The 14,960-nt window shown below is 43.3% G+C and overlaps 1 pseudogene; it reads left to right on the forward strand.

The window, feature by feature from the left end:
- The first annotated feature begins 4,546 nt into the window (after nt 1-4,546).
- Nucleotides 4,547-4,985, forward strand: LOC134365092 (small ribosomal subunit protein eS24-like; annotated as a pseudogene).
- The last annotated feature ends 9,975 nt before the right edge of the window (nt 4,986-14,960 follow it).

Here is a 14,960-nt window from a genome sequence, read left to right on the forward strand (position 1 = left end):
TTTAAAAAATAAATGATTGAATAAATAAATAAGTGGGGGACAAAAGACAAATCTCCCACACAGAATTCTAAATGATTTCTGTAGATACTCCACTCCCAAGGAGGTTGATTACAACTCTCCACTCCTTAAGTGTAGGTTGTATGTAGTGACTTCCATCCAAAGAGTACAGTTGGGAAAGGGGAAAGAAATGGATGACTTTACAGTGGAGAAACCTGACAAACACTACCTCAGCCAGGTAATTTTTAATAAAGAGAGAGAGACAGAGAGAGTTTGTCCTATTTCCCAACTTTGTTGACACCCTACAGCACTGTTGGGAGGCAGTCTGTTGAAGCAGAAAGATCTCGGCTCTAGAGTCAACCAGCTCTGAGTTCCAGTCCTACCTCCGTGTGCTCTTGGGGCAGCCCCTTAACCTCCTTAAGCCTCAGTTTCCTCATCTGTAAGTGAGAAGAGGATTGGAATGCAGGGATATATGTCTGGCCCTTACCAATAGCAGGTGCTGGAGAAATCTCTGGTTACAATTGAAGGGCACTCCGAGATGCTGGAGAGGAGTGCAGGGGTGGCTCAGCACAAGTGTCCTGCTGTCCTTCCTCTTCACCTGGCCAATTCCCCACATCCTCCTTGGTCCCTCCAGCTGTTCATTTATTCTCTGCTAAAAACAGCGAGATCAAGGGCCTTTCAGACCCTCTTGGACAGTTTGGTTAGGGGGTGTTGTGCACAAAGCTTTGCCTGTTAACTTTATGGGACCCAGAGTGCACACTTTAGAGAACACAATGTTCATACCAGCGTCTCTAACCACATACCCAAGAGTCTGACTCTTGAGACACTCAGGAAGTCTAAAGGGTTCTCTCATCTTCAGAGGCCCAGCCCAGCTCACGGGAATGGCATGCATCAAAAGGCAGGAAGTCCCCCGACAAGTCTGTCCCATCAAGCCACCAGACACTGGTTACCTTTATGTGGCTACACAAGAGGTCGAGTTCTCAGGGTGGGGGCGAGGTGGTCTGGAGCTCACAGCCGGAGGTCGGGTGGAAGGCACGCCTGAGAAGCGAGGCCCCAGCTCCCACCACAGGAAGCCCTGCTCCCCGCTGCCAAAAGAGGGACTCAGAGTGTGGGCCTCAGCTCCCTCGTGGGATAAGTGGCATTTGGGTTCCTGTTTCCTTCCCTCTCTGATTCTTTTTTTTTTTTTTTTTTTTTTATAGATTCTCCAAGGAAATAGTAAACAGGTATTGTGACTCCTAGGAACCAGCTCACAAAGAAACATGGAGAAGAGGGGGTGGCCTTCCTCCAAGATCCAATTTATCAAAGATCTGGGACAGTCCTGATCCATCGACTCTCCTCCTGCTGGCTGTGCCCCACCACTGGCTCAGTGGCCCAGGGGGTCAGCTCCCTGTCCTAGGCCCCCCAGGGGAAGGGAGAGGCAGAGGAAGAGAGAGAGGGGATGGCCGCATTGAAGAGACAGCCTGGCAGGTCACAAAGTCTGACTCAGTCACGGTTGCCTGTGGGGATTTTCCTGTGGCCGATGACCCCATGGAAGAGAAAAGGAGAGAAGATCTGACAAGCTGGAGGTGCATCTTTGTGAAAGAAGGGAGAACACACAAGGGGTTGGCCACAGAGGCCTGCTGGCCTCCTGAAGGCAGCTATATGTTAAACACACCTCTGGTCATAGGAGTCCACCTTAAGTCAGAAGCAAATCAGAAAGTGAAAGAAAGAACAGGACAGGAAGAGCTGAAGGGGGAGGAAAGCAAGGCAGAGAGGGAGACAAGGGGCAGCCCTCCGAGGGACAGAGGACAGTGACATGCCAGCTCCTGTTTATTAAAGCCCTGCTCGGGGCCACTAACAGCGCCAGGAGACGTAGCCATGAGAGCTCCTTGCACTCTCACAGCTTTTTCCAGATAATGAAACCATAGCCTGCGATTACAGCTAGGGATTAGCTAAACTGAGCCCTGCACCCAGGGCTACCTGACTCCAACGTCCAAGTGCAACTCTATACTTTATCAGCAATGGCCTCAGGCTTTTATCAGCAATGACTGCAGGCTTCCTGCCTTGGACCCACACTTGAGCCACGGCTGCTTTACTTTGCTTGCAATTTTCAAAATAATCATCATGTAAAAGAAAATTTTAAATAATAAAGTTGAATCACTATATACTAACATGGTGCATTAAATAGGAAATAGATTTGGCTGCTAAACAGAGAACCAACATAAAGGAGGTGTACACAAGCTGAGTTCCTGTCTCTCTGTTAGCAGTCCTCAGCTGCTGGGGCTCAGACTCTTCCTGTTTTATTGCTCACCCGTCCAAGCTATGGTTGAAGATGGCTTACCCTACCATGGTCACATTCCAGATAGCAGAAAGTAGATAAAAAGGAGGACAAAGCATGCCTTTCCTTTAAGGGCACAGCCTGGGAGTTGAACACATTTCTCCTCGCATTTAACAGACTAGAACGTAGTCATAATAGCCACATCTAAGAGCAAAGGGGTTATAGGCGAGCCTGAGGGGGTGGGTGCCCTTCTGGCAGCCAGATCGTCATCTCAGCAGGTCATGCAGAAGGATCAGAAGGATGACTTTCTCTACATGCATCATGCTGTGCAAAAGCTGAGTTCCACTGACTTGCAAGGTCACACACACACACACACACACACACACACGTATATATATATATATCTCCTAGAGATCTGGGAAAAGAATAGGAAAACATTCTCATGGTATTACGTGTGGGGAGAAATGAGTATCCAAGGACAAGAGTGTTGGGACGAACTCTATTCGCTTTTACAAAAAGAAGTATCCTCAATACGAGGGCATTTCTCCCCAAACTAATTACAGCACAGGAAACCCTTCCTTTAGTTGGCTAGAAAATTAAGAACAGAGATTTTAAAATCCTAAACAATATATATGTAAAATGAATTCATTAGGGAATAAAAAATAAATTAAAATGAACATGTAAGATTTATCTCAGAAATTCAAGGATTGTTAAACATCAAAAACGATGACGGTGATGATGATACTAATAATGGCTTCACTGGACATCTTCCATCCTCCACATTCACTCTTCTGTACTCCCCATTCTGCTCTATGCTTTACGGGCCGCGTCAATGGGCCTCCTTGCCCTGGCTTCTGATAGGTTCTGCCAATGGGGTCACCAAGAGAAGACAGGAGGGAGGGAGGAGCAGGTGGTTAGCATGCTGATTCCTCCAGCTGCCCGTCCAAGAGCTTGGCACTGGGCAGTGTCTCCCTTGGCCGAGGTCACAGCTCCTATCAGGCTGCCCTCTCCATCTCTGGGTTTTAGTAACCACGCCCACCCTGTCCTTTCAGGCCCAAGCATGGCGAAGCATTCCACTATTTCTAATGTTGGGGGACTGAGCTATTCCTCGTTGTCTTCCTCACCTTCCTTTATGAAACTCGACTCAAATTACCCAGTTTGAGTGGGTCACTTGTTTTCTGCTAGTAATAGGCAGGAGGGGTGGCCCAATACCAAGGGCATCCCCTCAAAACAGAATCCTGGGAAGGAAGTAGTAGACGTGGAATGGGTCATGTGGGACCAATGGCATTTGGTGGCATTATAATCACTCAAAATTTCAGCGGTGGCATGAGATAAAGGGTAGGTGGAAGATAAAGCGCTGGGATTTGGAGCGGCTTGCACACTTAGATGCCATATCGTCAACAGTATCTAAGTGTGCAAGCCGCTCCAAATCCCAGTGCCTTATTTTTGGACAGCCCTGGAGAGATTACACAGGGTAAAGGAATCGAAAGCTGTGAATGTCGAACTGAGATGCAGTGAGATTTGGCATCCCTTGACAGAACTGAGAATGCAGAAGACAGTGAGAAAGGCTTAGTGGCAGCCTTGAGGGAGCCCCCATCTCCTGTACTTGCAGGGTGGACATGACTGAAGACTGAGCCCAGGACCTCCTTGTACATGTAGGAGCCCCAATTAAACGCATAGGAAATGACATGGTGCAAATGTAGGAGGACCCTGAGACTTAGAATGGGAGCATCTGAGTGGAAACAGACAAGACTGACAATTTTGAAATTTTGAATTCTCAAATCCCCCTCATCATTCAGGTAGTCTCTCCCCTACTGGGGTAATCAACTGCCTAGGGACTCTTCAGTGACTGAACCTAGGACAGTTGCTTCACAGAAGGGATGCCAAATCTTTTACCCATTACTCCAGGATTAAAAGGAGAGTTGGATCCTAAAACAGCCCATGTGGGGAAGTACAAGGCCTGCTCCAGAAGGAGACAGCCTGTATACTGAAAGAGTGACAGGACCTTGCCAGTTCAAATCCGCAAGAGTCTTAGGAACATATGGGGTGGATTCTAAGCACGTTAGCCCGAAGATGGGAAATACAAGGCTTAATTGGGCTGAATTCATTAACATACTTACCCAGGTTTGGGCACTGCGGGTTAGCATGAATAGTCTCCTATAATGGCTAATTCAGAGTAGATTCAATAGTGACCTTGGGGGTCCTTCTGGGGGCGTTGATATGATTGGCCGGCAGAGAGTGGCCCTCTTTTCTTCCCTGGCTGCCTGAGGATCGACCGCCATAACGAATGACACAATAACTATCCAAACCAGGAAGGTTATGACCAACTGACTACTTCAAAGGAGATAAATGGTCATCGACGTCCTTCACCCTGGGAAGGCAACGGTACCTAAGACAAGAATTTGGGAAAAGCTAGCCAAAATGTACAAGACCACACCGGTCATCTTTATATTTGGATTCAGAACCCATTTTGGTGATGGCCAGACAACTGGCTTTGGCATGACTTACGATTCCTTGGATTATGCAAAGAAAAATGAACCCAAACAGAGACTTGGAAGATATGGTCTGCATGAGAAGAAAAAGACATCAAGAAAACAGTGAAAGAAACACAAGAACAGAATGAAGAAAGTCAGGGGGACTGCAAAGGCCAGAGCGTGGTGCTGGCAAAAAGCAGAAGGAGCAAAGATCCTGCAATGGCTTTATTTGTGGTGATTGTGTGGATTTTTCATGAGAGGATTAATAAACTGTAAAACCTGAAAAAAAAAAAAAAAAGAAAAAGTGACATCAAATTAACGAGGTTGAGATACCAACAAGTCCCTGGCCCACTTAGTGTAGAGGAAGGAAACTGAAAGCTCAAAGAAATAGGAATGTTTACATGAGTCAATTATATGAGATCTCTCAGTCCCCCCTTACCACATCTCCCTTCCTCTACCCCAAGGCCTGGAGACATTTCCTTCACTAGGTCTTTAAGAAGTACACTGTGATGAGGGCAGCAGTATTCTTCAAGAGCTTGTGGTGACTGTCACTGTGGGCTGGAGTTGAGGTCAGGGAGGCTGCAAAGAAATTGGAATCCTTGACCTCAGTGAGAATCTCCAAATTCCAGAAGGGTAGAGGCTAGGTGGGTGCTTGTTATACACCATATGGCACAATTTCTTAATAAACAACAGAGAAGAGTGGTAATCAGATCCTTCTGACTTACAGGGATCTGTGGGGAAAGCCAGTTGATCACAGCATTCCTAGAACTGAATAGAGAGGCTTACTAAAATGTGGCTTGACATGGAAGGAAAAATTCCAGGTCTAGTGGATAGAAATCTAACTTGAGTTACCATGACAGGGATTCATGGCCTCCTACACAGTTCCCAGACTTGCCAGTTCACAGACACAGCTCCCATTGACTGAGGGGGAGGCCAACAGCCCTTGGGGAGGGCTTTGCAATGCAGTCATAGGTATACACTGTGAAATCTTTCCTCAGACCCTCTGCAGAGGGACTCAGACCTGAGTGGAGTCCCACTGGGGAAAAAGAAATACCCAGACTTTCTAGGGGTTGTTAGATGTTACCTCTGAACTGATGTTTCTGGAGACCCAAAACACCACAGTGCTCTACTGCTCAGAATTAGAGTTTATAGAGACAAGGTGCAAATGGAATCTTAATGAAATCAAGTCTCCTGTGGTTATTTCCCGAGTCCCTGAATGCATACAAGGAAGACATAAGAGTATATTTAGTGTGGTAGGCAGAATAATGGTTACCCCCAAAGGTGTCTACATCCTAGTCCTCAGAACCTGTGAATATGTTACCTTCCATGGCAAAGGGGGATTAAGGTTGCAGATGGAATTGAATTTGCTAATCAGATTACCTCAAAATAGGGAGATCATTCTGGATAATGTTGTCGCAGTGTAATCACAAGTGTCCTTAAATGTGGAAGAGAGAGGCAAGAGAGCCAGTGTCAGACCCACTCGGAGAAACACTTGGCCAGGCATTGCTGAATTTGGAGATGGAAGAAGGGGCCACAAGCCAAGGATTACGTGCAACCCTAAGAGCTGGAAAAGGCAAGAAAACATATTATCACCCAGAGCCTCCAGAAAGGGATGCAACTCTGTGAACGCCTTCATTTTAGCTCATTGAGACCCATTTCAGACTTCTGACCTTATTCACTGCAAGATAATAAATATGTGTTGTTTTAAGCCACTAAGTTTTCAGCAATTTGTTGTAGCAGCCATAGAATATTAGTTCACTTAGTAAGGGTCAGAATCCCCACACTGGTGCCCTGACCCTTGGAGTGAGGATATGATGGCAGAAACCGCCAAGGAGAAGCCATGAAACTTTCCCCATCCCCCAGGCCCCACCAAGACAGCAAACCAAAAACAGCACCAAACCCATCACTGTCAAACACCTGAAAGATGCAGGGACAGCTATTCTCTGCCCTTGCACGTATAACATGGCTGCTTGAGTGATCTAAGCCCCAAGAGGTTATAGAGAATGTCGGGAGATTGCCCCGACTTAATCAACGGTCAGCTGTGCTAATGACAGCTGCAATTCTAGGTGTTAACATACAGCTACTCACCAGAAAAACGCTTTTTGTCCCGAAAACAGAAGTAGAGGTCAGTACAGACTATTTTTGCTGTTTTGTCTTAGGTATCTCTCAACTCTTCTTTCTCCCTCATAATCTAATCCAGAAGGCTTTGATCATCTTGATAACCCACAGAACACTGCTCTGGTCCATTATATTGATGAGCCGTAAACAGTAGTCATATCTTAGCAAGCCACATGTATTCTAGAAAGTAGGAAATAAACCCCATAGACTTTCAAAGATGTCCATGTGGCAAAGTCTAGGGCACATCAGAACATTCTTTCTAAAGTACGAGACCAATTTTTGTACCTTGCACTGCCCACCTTGAAGAAGAACGTGCAACCCTCATCAACTCCTGAATTTTGGAGATGACGTATCACATTTGGGCATGCTACTCCAGGTGACCTGCAAGGCTGCCAGTGTCGATGGGGCCTGGAGTAAGAAAGGGCTCTGTCACAGTCCAGGCAACCATGCAGGCTGCCCTGACATTGGGCCTGACAGCTCAGCACACCCAATGGAACCAGAAGTGTCTCTGGCCTAAAGGGAGGCTCAATGGAGCACTGACAACCCCATCAAGAGAAAGATCAATTGGAGAAAATTCATGCTTTCTTCTACCGATAACTATTCTTCATTTGAAAAGCAGCCCCTGGTTTGTTACCGGGCTCAGGTAGAGTATGAACACCTGATCATGGGACACCAAGTGACATGCACAGTAGATTTCATTATAAAATGCAGTTGGTATGTCAGGCCTGCGAGGATCTAGAAAGCACAAGTAAACCATGTGAGCAGGTGACAAAGAGCTCCTGTTGCTTCAGCATCCCTCCTTCAACTCCTACATATGGTGCTGCAGGCTGATTGAATTGTGTCCCTAAAGTCCATATATTAGAAGCTTAATCCTCACTGTAAGTCTTGAGAATAGCAGATCCTATTATGGAATTGAAAGGTGGGGCCTTGAAGAGGTGATTAGATTGTAGGACCATTAGGTTGTGAATGGACTAATAATGGTCAGGGACGTGGTTCCAAGGGCTTTAAAAGGAGAGCACATGAGAGTCTGTCTCTCTCTGCTCCCCCATTTTCTGCTATGTGAGACCCCTGCATTGCTGGAATAACCAATTAGAAAAAAAAAAATCCCCTTTACAATAGCAATAAAAGTTATAAGATGCCTAACAATAAATCTAACAAAATATATGTACAAAACCCCTATGGAGAAAATCATCAAACATTATTGAAGGACATAAAAGAAGACCTACATGCAGTAAACAGAGAAATACAATCTGTTAAGAGATGGGAAGGCTCAACATTGTAAAGATGTCATTTCTCCCCAAAATAATCTAAAATTTATCATCTATAATACGACTTCAGTAAAAATCCAGATGGGTTTTCCTGTGGAACTTGATAAAGAAACACAAAGACTAAGAGAGCTCTGAAGAGGAACAATGCATGAAGGGACTTCAAAAAGTTCATGGAAAAATAGAATTAAGGGCCGAGCCCGTGGCGCACTCGGGAGAGTGCAGTGCTGGGAGCGCAGCGACGCTCCCGCCACCGGTTCGGATCCTATATAGGAATGGCCGGTGCACTCACTGGCTGAGTACCGGTCACGAAAAAGACAAAAAAAAAAAAAAAAAGAAAAATAGAATTAAAAGATAGTACAAATCCTTTCCTGAACTTTTTGAAGACCTCTCGTATAGGGACTTACCCTTCCAAATGCTGTAATGATATTATAATTGAGACAGTGTGGTATTTGTGTGGGAAGAAACACAGAGACCAGCAGAACCGAACAGAGGCCAGAAAATGACCCATGCCATATGAAAACAATATGCACAGAGAAGACATTACAAATCAGTGAAAAGAAGATGGCTGGACTATTTAAAAGGTGGTGCTGGCACATCTAGCTATCCAAATGGAAGGAAATAGTTAGATCCTTACTTCATGGCATACACAAAAATAAATTCTAGGTGAATTGATTTCTAAATGTGGAAGCAAAACTTTAAAACATTTAGAAAAAATATATAGGGGATTTTCTTTATGCTCTTGGGTAGAAAACAATTTCTCGAATAGGACACAAAAAGGATAAACTATAAAAACAAAACAAAACAAAGCTTCTGTACGAAAAGAAGGAAAGAAAGGAAAATAAAAGATCATCACCACAGTGAAAATAAAACCACAGATGTTGTTAGGATTAGTTTTCAGAAAGTATAAAGAACTCCTATAAAATCAAGAAGAAAATAACAAACAATCCAAGTGGAAAATGGGCAAAGGATATTAACAGGAAACTTACAGAACGGTCAAAGGCATGTGAGAAGAGCCTCTAAATTCATTAATAGGGAAAGAAAAATTAAAACAATCCTGAAAGTCCACTTTATATCCTTCAGGTTGGCAAGAATTTAAAGGACTGACAATGTCAAGTGTTGGCAAGGATGTGCAGAAATGGAAACTCACACACACTGCTGGTGAGAGTGTAAATTGGTACAATCAGTTTGAAGAACAATTTGGCCGTAGCTAGAAAATCAATGGTGAACAAATCCTTCAATCCAGAAATTCCACTTCTGGGTAACACCGTAAGCAAGCTCTTCACACACTGGCCTGAAGTGGAATAAAAAACAATGCCCACTGCAACTCTGTCTGTAATAGCCAAAAACTGCAAACAACTCAAACGTCCATCAACAGAAGACGATGAATAAATGTGTAGCGTTGTGCTATGGAATACTGTGCAGGAGCTTTAAAAAGACGACAACTAGAGCTACACATATCTCCATAAATAAATTCTAAAAACATAAATGTGAATGCATGTTGAAGTATAATACACACATGATACAATTTAAATAAAGTTAGTAGGTAGCCCAAACAACAATTCTACGTACTGTCGGTCCCCCGATTTATGATGCTTCAACTTGGGATTTTTCAACTCTACGATGGTGCGAAAAGGACACGCATCCGGTGGAAACCATACTTGAAATTTTGAATTTTAATTTTTTCCGGAAGTAGTGACAAGCCCAACATCATACTCTGTCGCGCTGCTGGGCAGCAGCAGTAAGCTACAGTTTCTAGTCAGCCACGCGATCGTGAGGGTAAACAACCAGTATTCTACAGTGTGCTGTGTTGCCAAGTGATTTTGCACAACTAATGTAAGCGTACTCATGTAGGCTAATGTTAGTGTTCTGAGCACGTTTTATGTAGACTAGGCTAAGCTATGATGTTTGGTAGGATGGGTGTGTTAAATGCATTTTTGACATACTATATTTTCAATTTACAATGGGTTTATTGGGATGTAACCCCATCACAAGTCGAAGAGAATCTGTATTATTTGTGTATACTACATATGTTGTAAAACTATGAAGACATGCAAGAAATTCAGGAGGGGACAGGACAGGATCAGTGAGGGTTACACAGCAGGGGTAATGGTAGTGAACTCTATCTGCAATGCATCATTTCCTTAAAAATAAAGAAAAAATCTGAAGCAACTATGGCCAAATAGTAAAAGTTTCTCAGACAGATGTGCAGAGGGAACTACTAATATTGAACTCTGAACTTCCGTCTGAAATATTTTATGATTTTAAAAAATGGAACCCTTTTTTGCAGAAATTGACAACCTGACCCCAACATTCATATAGAAATGCAAGGGACCCAGAATAACCAAAATAACCTTTAAAAAACAGAACAAAATTGGAGAACTCGCATTTCCCGATTTCAAAACTTAATCAAGGCAGTGCACTACTGGCATGACGATGCACATATATATCAATTGAATAGATTGAGAGTCCAGAAATAATTCCTTACACTTATATTCAATTGATTTTTGGTACAGGTGTCAAGGCAATTAAATGTGGAAAGATTAATCTTTTCAGTAACTGCTGTTGAGACAATTGATATCTACATGCAAAAGAATGAAGTTGGACCCCTATCTCACACCATATACAAAAAGTAACTCAAAAATGGGTTAAAAACCTAAATGTAAGAGCTAAAACTGTAAACCTCTTAGGAGAAAACATAAACATGTTGTGACTTTGGGTTAGACAATGATTCCTTAGATATGACACCAGAGGCACAAGCAACAAAAGAAAAATTAGGTAAATTGGACTTCATCATCATTTAAAACTTTTGTTCTTCAGAGGACACTATCAAGAAAGTTAAAAGAAAACTCACAGAATGGGAAAAAATATTTGCAAATCATATATCTGATAAGAACCCGGTATTGAGAATATATAAAGAACTATTATGGGCCGAGCCCGTGGTGCACTCGGGAGAGTGCAGCGCTGGGAGCTCAGCGACGCTCCTGCCGTGGGTTCGGATCCTATATAGGAATGGCCGTGCACTCACTGGCTGAGCGCCAGTCACGAAAAAGACAAAAAAAAAAAAAAAAGAAGTATTACAATTGAACAATAAAATTACAATACAATTTTAAAATGGGCAAAAGATCTGAATGGACATTTCTCCAAAAATATATGTAAATGTACAATAGGCACATGAAAAGATGCTCAATATCAATAGTCATTAGGGAAATGCAAATTGAAACCACAGTGAGATACTGCTTAACACCAACTAGGATGGCTGTAACTCAAAAGATGGATAGTAAGAAGCCTTGGTAAGGATGTCAAAAAACTAGAACCCTCATACATTGCTGGTGGGAATGTAAAATAGTGCAGCTACTCTGGAAAATAATTAACACTTTCTCAAATGCTTAAACAGAGTTGTCCTGTAATGCCGTAGGACCCAGCAATCCCACTTTTCACAATACAGCCAACAGCATGCGAAACATATGTCCACACAAAAATTTGTACACAAATGTTCATAGCAGCATTATTTATAATAGCCAAAAAGTGGATATAACCCAAATGCCATCAATTGATAAATGGATAAACAAAATGTGACATCTCCATACAATGGAGTATTATTTGGCAATAAAGAGGAATGAAGTGCTAATACATGCTACAACACGGATGAACCTTGAAAACATGCTAAATGAAATAAGCCAGACACAAAGCACCACATATTGTATGTTTCCATTTATATGAAATATGCAGATCAGGCAAATCCATAGACACTGACGGTAGCGGGGTGGTTGCCCGGGGCTGTTGGGGAGGGGTTAAGTGGGAGGGGCTGCTGATGGATACAGTTTCTTTCGGGGGTGATAAAATGTTCTGAAATTAGTGGTGGTGGTTGCATGACTCTGTGAATATACTAAATGTACTGAATTGTACACTTACAAGGGTCAATTTTATGGTTTATCAATTATACCTCAATCAAAAAACAGACAAATTGAAGTTTGGGGGCAGCCCTGCCCGTCCCCTCCCCACCCCCACCATTTGCCCACAGGAGGAGGGTCAGGACAGCATCATGTCAGTGTGACTTGGAAGTTCAAGAAGACCTCCTGCAAAGACCCTGAGGAAATAAAGCTGGAGCTCAGGATCGAAAATCCGGTTTCATGGCCGGCAGCGTGGTCATCCAGAGTGTTTGTCACTTTTTCCTACAGCTGAGCAGAACACATGTTGAACTGCAGGAAACAATTGAGCTCTGGGGTGAATGCAATGGTTTAAAATGTTACTCTATATTTTAGACCTGCATTGTTACCTTGAATTTACAAATAAGACTACTATGGTCATATCACAAAATCGTGGCCATCTCTTGATGAGCAGTCACTTTCATTCATTTTGCAAGCAGATCTGAATACAGTTGTATTTCAAGTGTCTAAAAAATTTGTAAATAAAAATGTGTGTATTTTGTGCGTGTGCACATTCATTCACTTATCCACCCATCTAACCAATACATGCACCTAACCATTGAACCTCTCCTACTTACCACGCACTGTTCTAGGCACTGGGTAGATGAGAGGAACAAAGTAGAAAAAGTCTTTACTCCAGTGCAGAATCAGGGAGACCAAAATGGACATATATCAGATGAGGGCAAGTGATGATAAATACTATATTGACAGAGAAAGTGGGATGAGAGAATCAGGTATCTGGACAGCAAACAGGACATTCACAGTAGGCTTCTCTGAGAAGGTGTCACTGGGGCAGAGATCTGAATGAGGGGAGGGAAGAGCTATAACCAGCTTTGCATACACCAGAAAGCACGAACAGCCAAAGACGGGAACAAGTTGGTCAGTCTGAAAAACAGCAAGAAATCTTGTGTGACTGGAACAGAGTGGATGAGAGAGGAGGCAGAGGTGCTGTTGGGGAAGAGGCTGGGGACCAGCCACGCCTACTGTCCAGGCTTGGTGTTAATACAAGGTGAGATGGGAGGTCCATGGAAGGTTCCAGGCAGGGGAGCAATATCTTCTGCTTTGTATTAGGAGGCCCACTGTGGCTCTGTGCAGAGCATGGAGTGTAAGGTGGCAGGACTGGAGGCAGGGAGGAACAGCCATCCACATACAGCACACAAAAAGTTCCCATAGATACATAGCCCACTCTCAGTGGAGTGACCTCGGAGTCACTTTTAACTTTATATTCTTCTGTACGGTTTGGATTGGCTATAGTGGGTATGCATTCATTTTGAACGTAGAATAAAGATGTTTTAAAAGATAACCACTCATTTGGAAACTTGTGCATCACTGGTGAGAATGTAAAATGGTGCAGCCACTGTAGAAAGTAGCATAGCGGCTCGTCAAAAAGTTACGCATAGAATTACCATATGATCCAGCAATTCCACTGCTAGGTATCTACCCAAAAGAATTGAAAGCAGGGGCTGAAACACATATTTGTATACCAGTTTTCACAGCAGCATTATTCACAATAGCCAAAAGGTGGAAACAACCCAAGTGTCCATCAATAGATGAATAAACAAAATGTGGTATATACATACAATGGAATATTATTCACCCATTAAAAAATGAAATTCTTTTTTTTTATTATTAAGATAATACTTTTTTTTGATTATACATATTTTGGTGTTTCAACATTGAGATATGTTGATCAAATCAATATTACTAGCATATATATTGCTACAAATTGTAATTATTCTTTATGCCCCTTGTCCAATCCCTTCCCATCCCTCTTCCTCTCCCCCTCCCCCCTCTAATCACCCTAGATTTCTTCTCTCCCTCTGAAAGCATAATGGTTACTGTGTTGATTTGCTGCCCAAATGGTCTGTCCAATGCTGAGAGGCATGATCAGGTCCCCCAATACAGCAGATGTCTCTTCTGTCACTGTGAAATGGGCTCTGTGGAGAGAGACATCCTCCTCCTTTCTTTATCCCTGCTGGTGACTCTCCTAGTGTCAACTCACTCCAGTGGCTGGTGGACCATCTGTCCAGTGGTTGTGGCATCTAGCCACCTTCACGGCAGCCATGGTTATCATGGTGGCTGTGGTGAGCCACCCACATGGAGGAGATGTTTTTGGCCTGCTCTGTGGTGCTGGCAGTGTGCCTGGTGGTTGTGGAAAGTGTCTGATCCCCAGTTCCATGCCCCAGGTCCCCGAGTGGGTCCTGAGGTGCTGGCACGGTGTGCCTGGTTGTGGGAGGGGGTCCAGTCCCCTTCTCCATGCCCCAGATCCCCGGGTGGGCCCCAAGGCCCTAGCATGTGCTACGACATGGATGAACTCAGAAAGCATTATGCTAAGTGAAATAAGCCAGACGCAAAAGGGCAAATATTGCATGATTCCTCTTACATGAGGCACCTAGAATAGCAAATTCATAGAGACAGAAGGTAGAATTGCCAGGGACTGAGGCAGGGGAAAGGGGACTTACTGTTTCATGGATGCAAAGTTTCTGTTTGGGATGACGAAAGAGTTCTAGAAATGGATAGTAGTGGTAGTTGCACAACATTGTGAATGCTCTTAATGCCACTGAACTGGACACTTAAAAATGGTTAAAATACTTACTGTTCTGTGTATTTTACCACGATTTTTTAAAATCTAAAATAAAGAAGATAACCACTCAGGAACAATTAGGAGACAAACCTCTTTTCCCAAAAATTATCAGCAACCTCTAAAGAGAGTGGGGAGAAATCTGGATGGACACTGTCCATAAGCAGACCCTTGGGATGAATATGCTTTTCCAAGATAATGCAATCATATGCCTGAAACCCTTCTCTATTAAAAAAAAAAGGATGCCCATGATATAGTCTAGAGCAGCACTGTCTGATGCAAATATAATGTGAGAGACATGCAATTTTATGTTTCTAGTAGTCACATTTATTTTTATTT

This window comes from Cynocephalus volans, chromosome 16, assembly GCF_027409185.1.
Source record: "Cynocephalus volans isolate mCynVol1 chromosome 16, mCynVol1.pri, whole genome shotgun sequence".
NCBI classification, from domain to species: Eukaryota; Metazoa; Chordata; class Mammalia; order Dermoptera; family Cynocephalidae; genus Cynocephalus; species Cynocephalus volans.